Here is a 16,178-nt window from a genome sequence, read left to right as displayed (position 1 = left end):
TTGAGTGGTATTCCTTATCACTTCGGCACTTATCGAAGCACATGCTCTGACAGTTCTCTCTCGTATATCGTGCAAATAGTAAACAGTAATACGGCGTATCCATTTAACGTGCCATTGGCATGTAAACACCATTCGACGGTTTCGCGATACAACAGTAATAGGAACGGTAAGACTAATATCATCGAATCAAGCGAATGTGAATGATGTATTCCTTCGAAGAACAAGTCGATATGCTTCTCATTATCGGAGAATGCCAACGAAATTCAGTGAGAACTAGAGATCCTACACGTCGTACATTTAAAGATGTGTATGATAAATTGAGAACAACTGGACCTTTAACGCATCGGAAACATATCCGGCAAAGGAAAGTTACTAACGAGGAAACGGAAAATGATACTCTTTCCGCTTTGGTTCAATATCCTTGTGTTAGCTCGCGTCAAATCGCAAGGGAATCCGGCATGAGCCAGAGAAGTGTTGTTCGTGTTCTGCATCGCCATAAATATCATCCTTACCATACCAGTCTCCACCAAGTATTAACTGATACGGATTGTATGCGTCGTATTGAATTCTGCCGATAGGCCTAACTTCAGATTCAGAGGGATGGCACATTTATTAATTTGATTTTATTTACTGACGAGGCTACGTTCTCGAAACATGGAAATGTTAATTTGCATAACATTCATTATTGGGCAACTGAAAATCCATGTTGGCTATGGCAAGCTGCACACCAAACACAGTGAATGTATTGTGTGGGATTCTGGAGGACAGAATTATAGGCCTCTATTTCATCGAATCGTCGAAGGAAATTTTAATGGTAGGAAGTACACCACATTCCTCTAAGAAACGTTAGGTCTGTTATTGGAAGAAATACCTTTAGGAACAAGGAACAGAATGTGGTATCAACACGTTGGGTGTCCGGCACTTATTTCTCTGATGGCTAGAAATGAGTTGAAGAGACAGTTCCCAAACCATTCATTGGCCGCGGAGGAGACGTGTCGTGGCCGTCTCGTTCGCCAGACTTGACGCCACTCGATTTCTTTCTGTGAAGATTCGTAAAAGAGATTGTTTGTAAACATGTTCCAACTACACCTGGATATATGTGAGAGAGAAATGTCAGAGCATGTGCTTCGATAAGCGCCGATGTGATACGGAATACCAGTCAATCCATGATAAGAAGATTGCAGCACTGTATTGATACCAATGGTCATCACTTCGAACACCTTCTGTAAATGGACGTTCATGTCATCTTTGTGACCTTCGTTGACCTTCAAAGACCTTACACAGCATTGGATTCGTCTCGATAGCCGCTATCAGAAAATAAGTACCAAACTATAGCATCCCATTTCAGAAACAAAGTTGACCATATCTCTGACGCGACCCCACCTAGCAACAAGAAACCAACGTCACATTATGGCCCACGTTGCTCCATGCAACTTTTGTCCCACAAACGTTTCAGCTCCTACCATGCTTTCGGAGTTATTCTTGGTGCCAATAGTTAGTGACTCACCCTGTATATCTTTTTCAAACCGATAGCTCTCTTCATGGAATCAAAACTACGAATATGAATAACTTTCATGATGATTTATAGTGCTGGAAGGTACTCATTATTCAGAAAGTAATAAAACCGCCAAACTGCGGGGACAGTCCCTGACTGGAAATGGAGGAAAAAAAGTCATGTGAAGATCTGTCCAGAAATGCATCGTTGCCGCGGTAAATGGCGCTGACGAATGACAGTTCCTCTGACGACGTGCCGTGTGTTCTTTGTATATTGCAGGCTGTATGACTGACGCAGCATACTGGGAGTAGCAGAATCGTCCGGTATTCATGGCGGGAACAAGCCGGTATCATGCCTGTGTATGGCCAAGTAGATGGAAATGATCGCAGGCCCTTTTTGGGCGTTTGCGTGATCATGGGTCCTTTCAGGGGTTAATTCAAAAAGGGGTCCACTACTCAGGAACACTCAACTTCAATAATTTGCCAGCAAACATAAAAAATTTAGTTACAAATAAAGACCAGTTTAAAAGGAGCCTGAAAGACTTACTTGTGGTCAACTCCTACTCCATGGACGAAGTTTTTAATAGAAACAAATGATGTAGTGTATATACTCATACTATTAGTATTGTTATTTCAGCTTAAAAAATGATGTATTGTATATACTGATACTATTAGTATTGTTATTTCAGCTTAAAAAAAATTGACATGTTCCACATCCACGAGGATCTCCTCAGAACGGATCTATGGAACGAAAAACTAACCTAATCTAATCTAATCTTTCACACAGACGAATGTGCAGGGAGACGGCGGACTGTGCTTACACCAGATTTGGAGGACTGGAGTCTACAAGATATTGAGATGACCACTAGTATAAGCTCCAGGCAAGTAGCCCACCAACATGGAGTAAGCCAAAATAGTACTATGTGTATCCTGCATGACAACCATTACTTTCCCTATCACCCATAGTCTGATGCAGTCCACTTGTAAGGTGGCAGAATAAATGAAGGTCACCTTACATGAGAGCTTTATACATCGCAACGGGAAGGTGAATATGACACCTCACTTAATTTGGCAATAGTGAGCAAGTTTTCTTGCCAGTATGTAATGCGAAAAGGGATGACACTCAATTGACAGTAGTTAACACACCATTCCTATAATGCATGTTTGAGCAGAATGTGAAACAAGCAGTGAGAGGAGTTTTAGTTTGGAGTTCAGAGGGACGAGGGCAGAGGCAAGGCCGCGCTACAGGGGGTACCACGGAAACCACTTAAAGGGGTGTCCAAGGCAGAAAGTCAACGACCAACCTGGTTACTCAGACGGGGAGAGCGAGTATAACAGCCCATCTGAGGGAGGACAGGAAAAAAAGCTTTTAGAAAACTGCGTTTTGGAATTCAAAATGGATACGAAACAAAACCAGTGGTGCATTTTCGATCACATGTCCAGCGAGTGGTGCACATGTGAGAGAGTCAATGTACGTATTTAGGCGTCTGGAACGGGCACAAAACGTCCGATTGGCGGAAACGCGCTAGGAAGGAGAAAAGAGCCAATGTTTCGGTGCAATTTTATGGTAGGGACCTTGCGATTGGTAGAAAGATTTTCCACAAAATAAGAGTAACGCTCCTATTGATCGATAAAAGCCGTGACGTGAAGAACGAAAGAAGCCAGGTGGGGAGACAGTTAGGCTATGAGTAAGACAAGACGGAAATTTTGGAGGAACTCTTCTCTGAAGTGACACCAAGTGCAGAACGGAGCGCATAACGCCGTGGACGACGCAGAGGCGTAATTTGTGTGAACACTGGTTTCACAGCAGCTGATATCCAGCTAGAAATCAGCTGTAGCGTCGTTTAGCTCCAACTGTGTAGAAACGAACCAGACAAGTAGTTAATTGTTCTTGCGAGAACTGAGAGGGCATTATAAATGCATGCTGCTCCAACCATGCGCGTGTATATCGCCACATTCTAAGACGAGAAACATAGGGAAAGTTTCTACTGGAAAATTCAGCAAAGGTGTAATTAGTTTTATAGGAATTTCAGGGGAAGAGAGCGGCCTAGCTGACGACAGCTCATCGCAGCTTAAGGTAAATACCGTGTGCAGAGGCATTAACTTGTTGGTTCACCAGCTTAAGTCAACTGTAAACTCGAGCGACCTTGGGTAATCTTTTGCTCAATTTGTCACATAGCTAACCATCCACCGTAGATTTGATTGTCATCCTAAAAATAGTACTGAACTTTGAACCGGAATCGGACCATTTTCGTAGTACTGGCCAAAATCACAACGTAAGTGTAGGAACAATTTTGTAAAGAAATTTCTAGTTTAACTTTAATACTGCCGTGTTTAGGATAATTTAACCTTCTGAGAGTTAGTATTTAATATTGTTGTGTTTAGGAATATTTCACTTTTTGGTGCTGACGAGATGCGTTATCCTGAGAACTGTTTTTTGTTGTCACACTGAAAACTGTGTAAAAGCGTGTATTTTTGTGCTGATATTGCGACATTAAACATGTCATTGCAACTTACATAGTTGTCTTCAACCCTAGAATAAGTAAACCACAAATATTGCACCTTACACACTTAGAACATCTGCATTTCGGAATGATTTATCGTCGTTGCACACAAACTGTACATTTCCGGACACGTGTTCATACGAGCTTTTCTTAATAGAAGTATCAAATAACGCGATTGTTTCATAAAACCTTCTTGCAATAGTATGATCAATGCAAATAAATGATATAAAATTATTTTCTGTTTGAAGATGCATCAGTATTATGTAAAATGATCATTGCAGTAATATGGTCAATGTAAATAAGTGCTGCAAATCGATGTTCTGTCTAAAGATGAGTGACTACAACAGTCTAAGAATTATCATAACTACATCTGCGCATTGCTCGTTCGCAAATATTGCGACAGTTTTGTTGTTCACTCTTAGATGAAAATATGACGTGACGTAATCCTTTTTTTGTATTATGTGGTATGCTTTTATGACATATTCTACATCGTTGAGAATTTCCTCGCTGTGGATCTATGGAACAAAAGTTATACCTCCGCTCTAATCTTGGCTCTTCTGGGCTCACCTGAAATGGGACACGAATGGTAGGGTTTGGCAAACATTCCACCACGGAATAAAAGTGAGAGTAATAGGTAGGCCGCCCACCTGAAGCCGCGAGCCGAAGACTTTCGCAGCGCTGCTCAGCTTTCTTGCGGAGGTAATCCGGCGGAGTCAGCTGCCGAACCGATACGCGAGCAGCGGCCGGCCGGGCGCCTTGCCAGGTTCGATAAGCCCGCGTCCCCAAACCGCCTCGCTTGCAGGAATCTGTTAGGCGCTTTGGAGAACGTCGCGATAAGAGTACGGCCTGCTAAAATAACCCGTGTGCCGGAAAAGCTGTTGCTGTCCCGGAATACTTAAACGTTGTCTACGCCACATTCTCAGACTACGAATTGCGTTACTCAGTTATTTACGATCAGCAAACTATACAGCGTCCATAAAGTGTCTATATCGATTCAAAAATGTATTACACAGGCAAATGAAAAGACAGATATGAGCAAGGTATTATAAAATTATGTAAGCTTCTTTGTTTCATTAAATCACTGACGTAAATATCCCGCAACAACAAAAAATAATTATTGTAGAAAAATGAAATTTCGGGAATACATTTGTCTAGGTAACATATGTTAGTGATTGACATTGCAAGGTCGCAGGTTAATGTGAACGTGAGATAAGCCGTTATAAATGTGAAATGCTGGGACATTATTAACCAGTGTCACCGCTGAATGTTGGATGTATGAGTGAAATCGTCCATGCAATGCGTTGTGCAGGTGCCGGATGCTAGTTTGTAGGGCGGAGTTCCATGTCTGTTACACTTTGTCGGTCACTACAGGGACGGTTAATGCTGGTTGTGGATGAAGTTGCAGGTGTCGTCCGATGATGACCCATACGTGCTGGATTGGAGACAGATCTGGTGGACGAGCAAGTCAAGGCAACATGTGGAGAATCTGTACAGTACGTTGGGTTACAACAGTGGTACGTGTGGGTGTTGTCCTGTTAGGAAACAGCCCGTTGGAAGCCCTTCAAGAATGGCAGCACAACAGGTCGAATCACAAAATTGACGTACAAATTTGCAATCAGATTGCTTGGGATAAACCACAAGAGTACGCCCGCTATCCTCCAGTGAGCTCTCGCTTCACACCACTGAAGTCGCAGGTGGCTATGTTCTGGGGACAGTGGAATGCATGCTGCAGGGCGTCTGGCTCGGAGCTGTCCTTGAAGTAACCGATTTGCTGCAGTTCGTTGTGGCACTGTGGTGCCAACTGCTGCTCAGATTGCTGCTGCAGATCCGATACGATGCCCCAGAGCCACACTACGAACACGATGGTCTTCCCTCTCGCCATGGTCTTCCCTCTCTTAACGAGCGAGGTGGCGCAGTGGTTAGCACACTGGACTCACATTCAGGAGGACGACGCTTCAAACCTGCGATAGGTTTTCCGTGATTTCCCTATATCGCTCCAGGCAAATGTCGGGATGGATCCTTTGAAAGGGTACGGCCGACTTCCTTCCCCGTTCTGCCCTAACCCGATGAGACCGATGACCTCGCAGTTTGGTCTCTTCCCCCCAAATAACCCGACCCCAACCCTCTCGGCAAAGCCCCGTGGCCATTCGCAGCCCGATTTCCTTGCGACCATACATTCCCGTGGCCGCCGTTGCCAACAATTATGTGCACTGGCTACATTCATGCCAAGTTTTACGCCACATCGCAGGAAGGAACATCCAGCTTCTCGTAGTCCTATTACACCACCCCAATCAAACTCAGTGAGGTGCCGGCCGGTGTGGCCGTGCGGTTCTAGGCGCTTCAGTTTGGAACCGCGTGACCGCTACGGTCGCAGGTTCGAATCCTGCCTCGGGCATGGGTGTGTGTGATGTCCTTAGGTTAGTTAGGTTTAAGTAGTTCTAAGTTCTAGGGGACTTATGACCTAAGATGTTGAGTCCCATAGTGCTCAGAGCCATTTGAACCATTTGAACCTGCCTCGGGCATGGATGTGTGTGGTGTCCTTAGGTTAGTTAGGTTTAAGTAGTTCTAAGTTCTAGGGGACTGATGACCACAGATGTTAAGTCCCATAGTGCTCTGAGCCATTTTTGAACTCAGTGAGGTGCTGCCAATGGCGTCTTTGTCTCCTTGAAGGCATTCTTGACTAATATCTTCTCACCACGTCCAGTCCTGAAGGTAACTACTGGTCACAACTGTTACAGTATGTATTTAAAGCAAACCTGATTTGCATCTCACATTGGTGCTACTATCACCACTCTCATTCTAATGGTGCGAAATCTGAGTAGGCATCACTTTTTAGATGTAGAAACACGCCTAGCAACCGTCGTTTATGTCACACCACTCATTCTTGGTTTTACATTTTTTTTCTGTAAGCGTACGTCTCTATAAGGCTTGTATTAGCTGCACAAAGCATATCAAGACTGTAGTGTTGGCAGAAGCGCCAACACTGTGTTGCTAGAGGAGGCCGAAATGCACGCGTTTAATTACACGCTGACTGGCGTGAGGTCTGGAACAGGACAATATCTTGAGAATTGCAAATAAAGTACGTAGATGATGTAATACTCAACTTTAATCCACAATTGTAGAACATCTCTCGTTACGGTACATGCTTCATAATATTCATTATCAACTGCTATGGCGCCTTGCTAGGTCGTAGCAAATGACGTAGCTGAAGGCTATGCTAACTATCGTCTCGGCAAATGAGAGCGTAGTTGTCAGTGATCCCCTTCTGGCAAAGTCGGCTGTACAACTGGGGCGAGTGCCAGGACGTCTCTCTAGACCTGCCGTGTGGTGGCGCTCGGTCTGCAAACCCGACAGTGGCGACACGCGGGTCCGACGTATACTAACGGACCGCGGCCGATTTAAAGGCTACCACATAGCAAGTGTGGTGTCTGGCGGTGACACCACAAAGACAGTACTCGATTTCTTGCCATGTCCATTGTAGCAGACACACATCACTGGTGTCAATAGCAACGCTGCTGTCCTGTCTGCCGTCAGTAATGTCCCGTGCTTTTGTTCAATATGTAACATCTTTCAAGTAAACCGATAGAAAGTGGTCGAAGGGAGAACAATGTGGACATGTGACTGGAGCACCCTTTCCAATGCCTGTGACAATTGCGCTTTATAAGCGTATACATGCAGATTTTGGTATCGAACTTCGTGCGCTGTGAAATGTGTAGCTAGAGCCACCCGTCGGGTAGACCGGTCGCCTGGTGCAAATCTTTTGAGTTGACGCCACTTCGGCGACTTGCGTGATGATGAAGACAACACAACACCCAGTCCCTGAGCGGAGAAAATCGTCGACCCAACCGGGTAGCGAACCAGGGCCCCTTTGCACAGCGTTCGGCCGCGCTGACCACTCAGCTGTCGAGGTGGACTTCGTGCTCTATTGAACGTGGTAGCTGCATCTGTCTGGCAGTAATACAGATAGATTTTTCGGTTAATAGTTGAAGGCTTATGGGATAACGTTTGAAGGCTTGTGTTACAAAGCAGCTACACACCTTAGACAATAGTATGCAAACACCACGTGAAACGCGTGCTTGAACATAAGTGGAGATGATACCCAAGCCTGCAAGTGTCGCTGTTGTATTTGGCTACAAACGGCGCCTGTACAATGCTCGCAGGACGACTCAACTGTCAGTCTTGGTCAGAACAGTTGTTCTGTGTTATTGTGAGTGCATAACACCGAGGTGACGAAAGTCATAGGATGCATCCGGACATCTAGTTGGACCTCCTTTAGCCCGGCATAATGCAGCAACTCGATGTGGCATGGACTCCAGTCCCCTGCAGAAATATTGGACCATGCTGCCTGTAGCCGGCCATAAGTGCGAACGTATTGCTGGTGTAGGATTTTTTAAACGAACTGACCTCCCGATTATGTCCATAAATGTACAATGGGTGACCAAATAATTCGCTCGAATTGTGCAGAATCTTCTTCAAACCGATCTTGAACAATTGTAGCCCGCTGACAAGGCGCATTATCATCCGAAAAAATTCCATCGTTGCTTGGGAGCATGAAGTCAGTCAGTGGCTGCATACGTTCTCCAAGTAGTTGAACACAACCATTTCCAGTCAATGATCGGTTCAGTTGGACCAGAGGACCCAGTTCATTGTGTTGTAACCTGTTGTAACCGCGACCGTAACGGTCGCGGGGTGGCCGAGAAAGCGCGGCGGAGAACGGCCCGCCGAACAAACAAACGAACGGAAAGGACGGACGCGAAACAACGACGGACGATGGAGAGAGACCTTACGACGACAACACGCAAGAAGAAACGGAGAGACAGAGACAACCAAACAAATCCAAGACGTCCACTAGTAATGAAAACAAAGAACGGTAAACACGCTGTCTGTTGTCGAGGCGATATGTCAAGACTCACGCAACGATTAGGCTCGCTGGCTGAGCGAGAGGCAGGCGATTAATTACTCTATCGGGGGCGCCGCTCTTGGCCGCTGGGACCACGTGTTCCACTGTGGAGCCCTCACACTAAATGCGGACCAGAACGCGCGCGCCGACACAGCTTACGGCGCGATGGTGCAGAGACCTCTAGGGGTCTTCGACGTCCATGACATTTGGCGGGGATTCAAATTCTGCCGCGCGCGGTACCAGACATTCCATGTAAAAACAGCCTAACCATTATGTAGCAACCACCAGCTTGCACAGAAACAAGTTGTCAACTTGATTCCATGATTTCGTGGGATCTGCGCCACACTCGAACCCTACCAGCAGCAACTGCCAACTGACATCGGGACTCATCTGAACAGGCCACGGTTTTCCAGTAGTCTCGGGTGCAAATGTTTGCCGGCCGGGGCGCTACAGTCTGGAACCGCGCGACCGCTACGGTCGCAGGTTCGAATCCTGCCTCGGGCATGGATGTGTGTGATGTCCTTAGGTTAGTTAGGTTTAAGTAGTTCTACGTTCTAGGGGACTGATGACCGCAGCAGTAAGCCCCATAGTGCTCAGAGTCATTTGAACCATTTTTTATTCAAGTGTCAGTCGTGGTCAAAACAGTGTTCTGTACAGTTGTGAGTGCCTTATGTCGAAGCTGAGGTACATTGAAATTGGGGACATTGCTGCTCGTATGGCGGATGCTTCCGTAACCAAGGTAATCGAAGCGTTTGGTCTCTCAAGAGGCACCATGTTAAAGATTTATACAACATACAGGGAAAGTGGAAAAATATCATCCGCTTAGCCACAACGCAGACCAAAGTATATGTGGAGCGATGATGATGGACGGTCACTGAAGAGGACTGTGACGGAAAATAAGAGGGAAACAGCTGCAAAAGTCACCACGGGACTAAACGTCGCACTCGTGGTTCCTGTCAGCACCAAAAACAACACGAAGAGACTCTCATAAGTGGAGTTTCAGGACAAGTTGGAACCCCAAAACCACTCACCAGCTAACGCATGCTTGTGTGGTGGTGCTCGATCCGGGGGTAAGCCGGCTCGAATCCTGGTGGTGGCAAAAAATTTTCACTGCCGGTATTTGGTCGGCAAGGGGAGGAGAGGTGGTGGCAGGGAGTTATTGATCACCAGATTTTGTATCTACGTCCTGTTTTAAATACCAAACCTCTCCGCAGTATCTCGTGAAGTGAGGCCATGTGGCACTGTTGGTGGTGATCCGCCCGTCGGAAGAGGACGAGGTACTGGCAGAAGTAAAGCTGTGAGGACGGGGCGTGAGTCGTGCTTCGGTAGCTCATTTGGTAGAGCACTTGCCCACGAAAGGCAAAGGTCCCGAGTTCGAGTCTCGGTCCCGCACATTGTTTTAATCTGCCAGGAAGTTTCGAGGACGTTAAGGTTGGCGACCCCCTTCGTGGTACTTGGGAGTAGGCTATGTGCCGTCTCCGGGTTTCACCCTCCCCCTTCACTCATCATTATCATGATCATCATCAGCAGCAGCATCATCCAACACAAACATTACACTGCACTGCACACATACACACACACACACACACACACACACAAATACATATATGTAGTATCAAAAATCTTGTAATGGAGCGTGTCGTAATTAAATAAGCTAAAAAGCTCACCAGTGACGAAAATGTCAGTAAGAGGAAAGCATGGTGTCAAAGCCATACAACCAGTATTATGGAACAATGAAAGAAAGTCATTTGACTGGATGAATGCTGTTGCACACAGCTTCCGACATCTGGCGGAGTTTGCATCGAAGAGTGAAACATTACGGGGATTCTATGATTATTTGGATAGCCAAATACTGGTATTCCATGAGTCCTGTGGGTACTTTGCAAAATTACATTACTACCAAGGGCTACCTGACCATGTTGGTAAATCAGATCCATTGCTTGGTACAATGTTTGTTCACCAATGGCGATGCTGCGATCCAAGACGATAGAGCGACACAGTTTGCATAGTCAGGGACTGGTTCTTTTAGCACGAGGATGAATTTTCACATATCCTCTGATCACCACAATCACCAGATCCTCATGTGATTCAGAGAGAGAAGCGTGTGATCACTATCCGCTTCCATCATCGTTATCTGAATTTGCCAATATTTTGCAGGAAGACTGGTATAATTTTCCGTTGAAAACCATAGAGGACGACGAAGACTTCTCGTCACTTCCATTTGTAAAGAATGTTTGAAACTGTAAAGAAACTTTACGGATAACCTGTATTTCCAGTCGCGCAAAATCATAGACTGGAACTCAGTCAGATGTATTTTCTTGGGCTTATAAAGATTTTTTATCATTAGTAGCCGATATTAGACAAAGACAGGAAAAGAATTTGTAACTCAGGTATTTTCCCCTGACGTACACGAGGTGTGAAGTAGCCAAAACTGCAGCCTGGTACAGTCCCCTGATAAAGAGAGAGCTGCTAATTAAATTAAGTTTACATTTTCACTGGGTTGAGCGAGTTAGTAATTATAATGTCAATAAAATTAACTTAGAGAAAGCCTTCGACCCTGTAGGTAGGGAAATTTTGTTGAGCATATTACACCATCAGGATTATTCTCAGCAGATAATGGAGGTGGTAGTCTTTATAGTGGTATAAACTTAAGAATAAAGAGTAACCAAGGGGCTGAACAAGGGTGTACCTTATTACTCACACTTTTTAACACATAAACTGACGATAGAACTGAGATGTGGAACCAAGAAATTGATCCGGGCTTGAAAATATCACATGACATGTATTTGTTAATATAATTTTTTTCAGACGACCTTGCAATTGTAGAGGATAGCGAGGCTTAGCTACAGAGATCCAGCTATAGACTTAACCAAATTTCTGAAGTATATAATACGAAAACATCAAGTCCAAATCAAAAGAGGTCACTTTCAAGAAGTCAAAACCGCCGAGGATTAAGGCCATAATAAGAAACATAACTACAGAACAAGTTAGTTACTTCAATTACCTGGTAAATATTATAAGCTAACAGAATGAACTCGACATTGACAACAATGAGCAGAAATATCACATGCTATGCGGAACAATCAATAGAAAATTGAGAAGCCAAGTGAGAAAGGGTACAAGGTAATGGCCGTCCCTGCATTGTTATTTAGAAATGAAATTTGGATAATTACTAAAAAGCAAGAAAGTAGAATCCAAGCGTCACAAATGAAATTTCTAAGACTTGTGAAGGGTTGAACAAGAGCAAACGGACTAAGAAACGAAGACATAAGAACAGAACTTGGGATGTATGCTATAAATGGGGAAATCGTGTCTAATCAATAAAGATTGCTAGAACATCTACAAAGAATGTCAGATTTGAGGCGGCCAAAACAATCTTTAAATTTCAGACTTTTAATTACATTGTCCATAGAAAGACCAAGAAAAAGATGGCTTCAAACTTAAAAGACGAAATAGGTCTATGGCCCAGACCATAAAGTAGGAAGAATAAAATTAAGTAATGTTGTTGTTGTTGTGGTCTTCAGTCCTGAGACTGGTTTGATGCAGCTCTCCATGCTACTCTATCCTGTGCAAGCTTCTTCATCTCCCAGTACCTACTGCAACCTACATCCTTCTGAATCTGCTTGGTGTATTCATCTCTTTTTCTCCCTCTACGATTTTTACCCTCCACGCTGCCCTCCAATGCTAAATTTGTGATCCCTTGATGCCTCAGAACATGTCCCACCAACCGGTCCCTTCTTCTCGTCAAGTTGTGCCACAAACTCCTCTTCTCCACAATTCTATTCAATACCTCCTCATTAGTTATCTGATCTACCCATCTAATCTTCAGCATTCTTCTGTAGCACCACACTTCGAAAGCTTCTATTCTCTTCCTGTCCAAACTATTTATCGTCCATGTTTCACTTCCATACATGGCTACACTCCATACGAATACTTTCAGAAACGACTTCCTGACACTTAAATCTATACTCGATGTTAACAAATTTCTCTTCTTCAGAAACGCTTTCCTTACCATTGCCGGTCTACATTTTATATCTTCTCTGCTTCGATCATCATCAGTTATTTTGCTCCCCAAATAGCAAAACTCCTTTACTACTTCAAGCGTCTCATTTCCTAATCTAATTCCCTCACCCGACTTAATTCGACTACATTCCACTATTTTCGTTTTGCTTTTGTTGATGTTCATCTTATATTCTTCTTTCAAGACACTATCCATTCCGTTCAACTAGTCCTTTCCTGTCTCTGACAGAACTACAATGTGATCGGCGAACCTCAAAGTTTTTATTTCTTCTCCAGGGATTTTAATACCTACTCCGAACTTTTCTTTTGTTTCCTTTACTGCTTGCTCAATATACAGATTTAATAACATCGTGGATAGGCTACAACCCTGTCTCACTCTCTTCCCAACCACTGCTTCCCTTTCATACCCCTTGACTCTTATAACTGCCATCTGGTTTCTGTACAAATTGTAAATAGCCTTCCGCTCCCTGTATTTTACCCCTGCCACCTTAAAATTTGAAAGAGAGTATTCCAATCGACATTGTCAAAGGCTTCCTCTAAGTCTACAAATGCTAGAAACGTAGGTTTGCCTTTCCTTAATCTTTCTTCTAAAATAAGTCGTAGGGTCAGTATTGCCTCACGTGTTCCAACATTTCTACGGAATCCAAACTGATCTTACACGAGGTCGGCTTCTATCAGTTTTTCCATTCGTCTGTAAAGAATTCGCGTTAGTACTTTGCAGCTGTGACTCATTAAACTGATAGTTCGGTAATTTTCACATCTGTCAACGCCTGCTTTCTTTGGGATTGGAATTATTATATTCTTCTTGAAGTCTGAGGGTATTTCACCTGTCTCATACATCTTGCTCACCAGATGGTAGAGTTTTTATCAGGACTGTCTCTCCCAAAGCTGTCAGTAGTTCTAATGGAATGTTGTCTACTCCGGGGGCCTTGTTTCGACTCAGGTCTTTCAGTGCTCTGTCGAACTCTTCACGCGGTATCATATCTCCCATTTCCTCTTCATCTACATCCTCTTCCATTTCCATAATATTGTCCTTAAGTACATCGCCCTTGTATGGACCCTCTATATACTCCTTCCACTTTTCTGCTTTCTTTGTTTAGAACTGGGTTTCCATCAAAGCTCTTGATATTCATGCAAGTGGTTCTCCTTTCTCCAAAGGTCTATTCAATTTTCCTGTAGGCAGTATCTATCTTACCCCTAGTGAGATAAGCCTCTACATCCTTACATTTGTCCTGTAGCCGCGCCTGCTTAGCCATTTTGCACTTCCTGTCGATCTCATTTTTGAGACGTTTGTATTCCTTTTTGCCTGCTTCATTTACTGTATTTTTATATTTTCCTCTTTCATCAATTAAATTCAATATTTCTTCTGTTACCCAAGGGTTTCTACTAGCTCTCGTCTTTTTACCTATTTGATCCTCTGCTGCCTTCACTATTTCATCCCTCAAAGCTACCCATTCTTCTTCTTCTGTATTTCTTTCCCCCATTCCTGTCAATTATTCCCTTATGCTCTCCCTGAAACCCTGAACAACCTCTGGTTCTTTCAGTTTATCCAGATCCTATCTCCTTAAATTCCCACTTTTTTGCAGTTTCTTCAGTTTTAATTTAATGTATAAATGGTATTAAATCAGTTTTTACCAGCAATCTGGGATCACTAATGCTACTATGAATAGGGAACTATCGAATGGTGGGGGGTGAAATAGTTTCAGGATCACAGATTGATTATTGTTAATTATGAACGAAATGGTGAAATCCCGGAAAGGTTCCTAGTCTTAGTCGGGACTTGAAGCCGCGGCTACTTGACACGCAGGGATACCAGGCTCGCCTGCAGGCGGAACTGGCGCCACTTCAGTCTACTGAACTCCTGAACTGGGAGGCTGGGTCTTCGCCGTCAGGAACAGATTGCAGGCACCACCCCCGTTAGGTTGGCTGCGGGAATGTCTTTCTGCTGCCGAATGCTTACTGTGGAGGGGCGTACGAATTGACAGAAAAGTGGAGAGCCGACCTCAGGGCCCCATATCGCTACAGTTTCAGGCTGGAGTCACTTAGTGACAGCAGTAGAGCGCGTGTTGCCTCCAATTTCGGTATCTATGAGCGTGCTTCCGTTACTCGATAGCGACCATTGACCTAGCAGTTCGGTTTACTGCCTCTGTTTCTGACTAATATGCTCGTGGTACTTTCGGTCGTGGTTTTACGATCTATGCAACCGTTTGGCATGGCGACTTTTTCCGTGCTGACGTGATAAGGTAGTCATGCAGCCCCTCTTTGGACTGCTATTCAAATGCAGATCCCAAGGCTTCTGATTATTTCCCTTTCGATTTCAAATTCCCCAAGTTTTTTGATGATTTTCTGCTGGCACTCTCTCTTAAAGTGGCTGGACGAGTTGTTTATGTTTCATTTCTGCATCCAGTGATATTTTGTTGTTTTGTCTTGACCTACAGTAAGGCATTTTTGGCCAGGCTGTTTCACTGATTGTGGCTGGATTGATTTTTTTACAGCATATAAGCTGCCTCTCGTTTCATGTATTGTTTGGTGAATATATCTAATTTACCGACCAGATCTGCCTGGCTGTTGGTCTGTTGCATTCCTCTGTTGCCCTAAGTATGTAAGTTTTTAGGTTGTCACCGAAACCCCTGCTGGACCCGGAGAAGCCCGAAGCAAGTACGGTCGAGGGAGCAGTAAGTTGGTGGGTGGAATTAACGGTGCCAGCCAATGAGGAATCAGCGGCAGGTAGTTCATTTACTTCTTTTAGAATCACGCTATCTCCATTAAACTTCAGCAGCTAAAAACTTACCACTTCGTTTTTGGAGTAATCATTCGTTCAAGCTACCAGGACGGTTCAGGATTACTGAGGAAAATGCGAGAATCGTCGTTTCATATCCCACTGTGTGCTGATTATCAATTCAAGAACTACAAACAGTGATGGTTTTGAAGTATCAGGCTCGTGCACGTATTAAATTTGTATGGGCAATGCGCACACCAGATTGTTATCCCCGTGCTATTGTCCTTTATTCGAGGACCCTAATGCGCTTTTTCAGTAAAACAGTGCAGGTTCACCTGCGGCTGTTGCGACGCAACGTATACTTCGTGGTGTACTACGACTACCTGACCAGTAAGTTCTCTCGCGAATTGATCACCTAGGGGACATGGTGAAACGGGAACTTAATCGTTCTCCAGAGACTGCAGAAACCGTTGCCAAATTGTAACGAAAGGTGCAATATGCTTGGGACAATCTATCGCAGGGTGGCATTTGTCACCTTAAC

The sequence above is a fragment of the Schistocerca americana genome, chromosome 1, assembly GCF_021461395.2.
Source record: "Schistocerca americana isolate TAMUIC-IGC-003095 chromosome 1, iqSchAmer2.1, whole genome shotgun sequence".
In the NCBI taxonomy this organism is placed as follows: Eukaryota; Metazoa; Arthropoda; class Insecta; order Orthoptera; family Acrididae; genus Schistocerca; species Schistocerca americana.
This window is presented reverse-complemented; position numbering follows the sequence as displayed.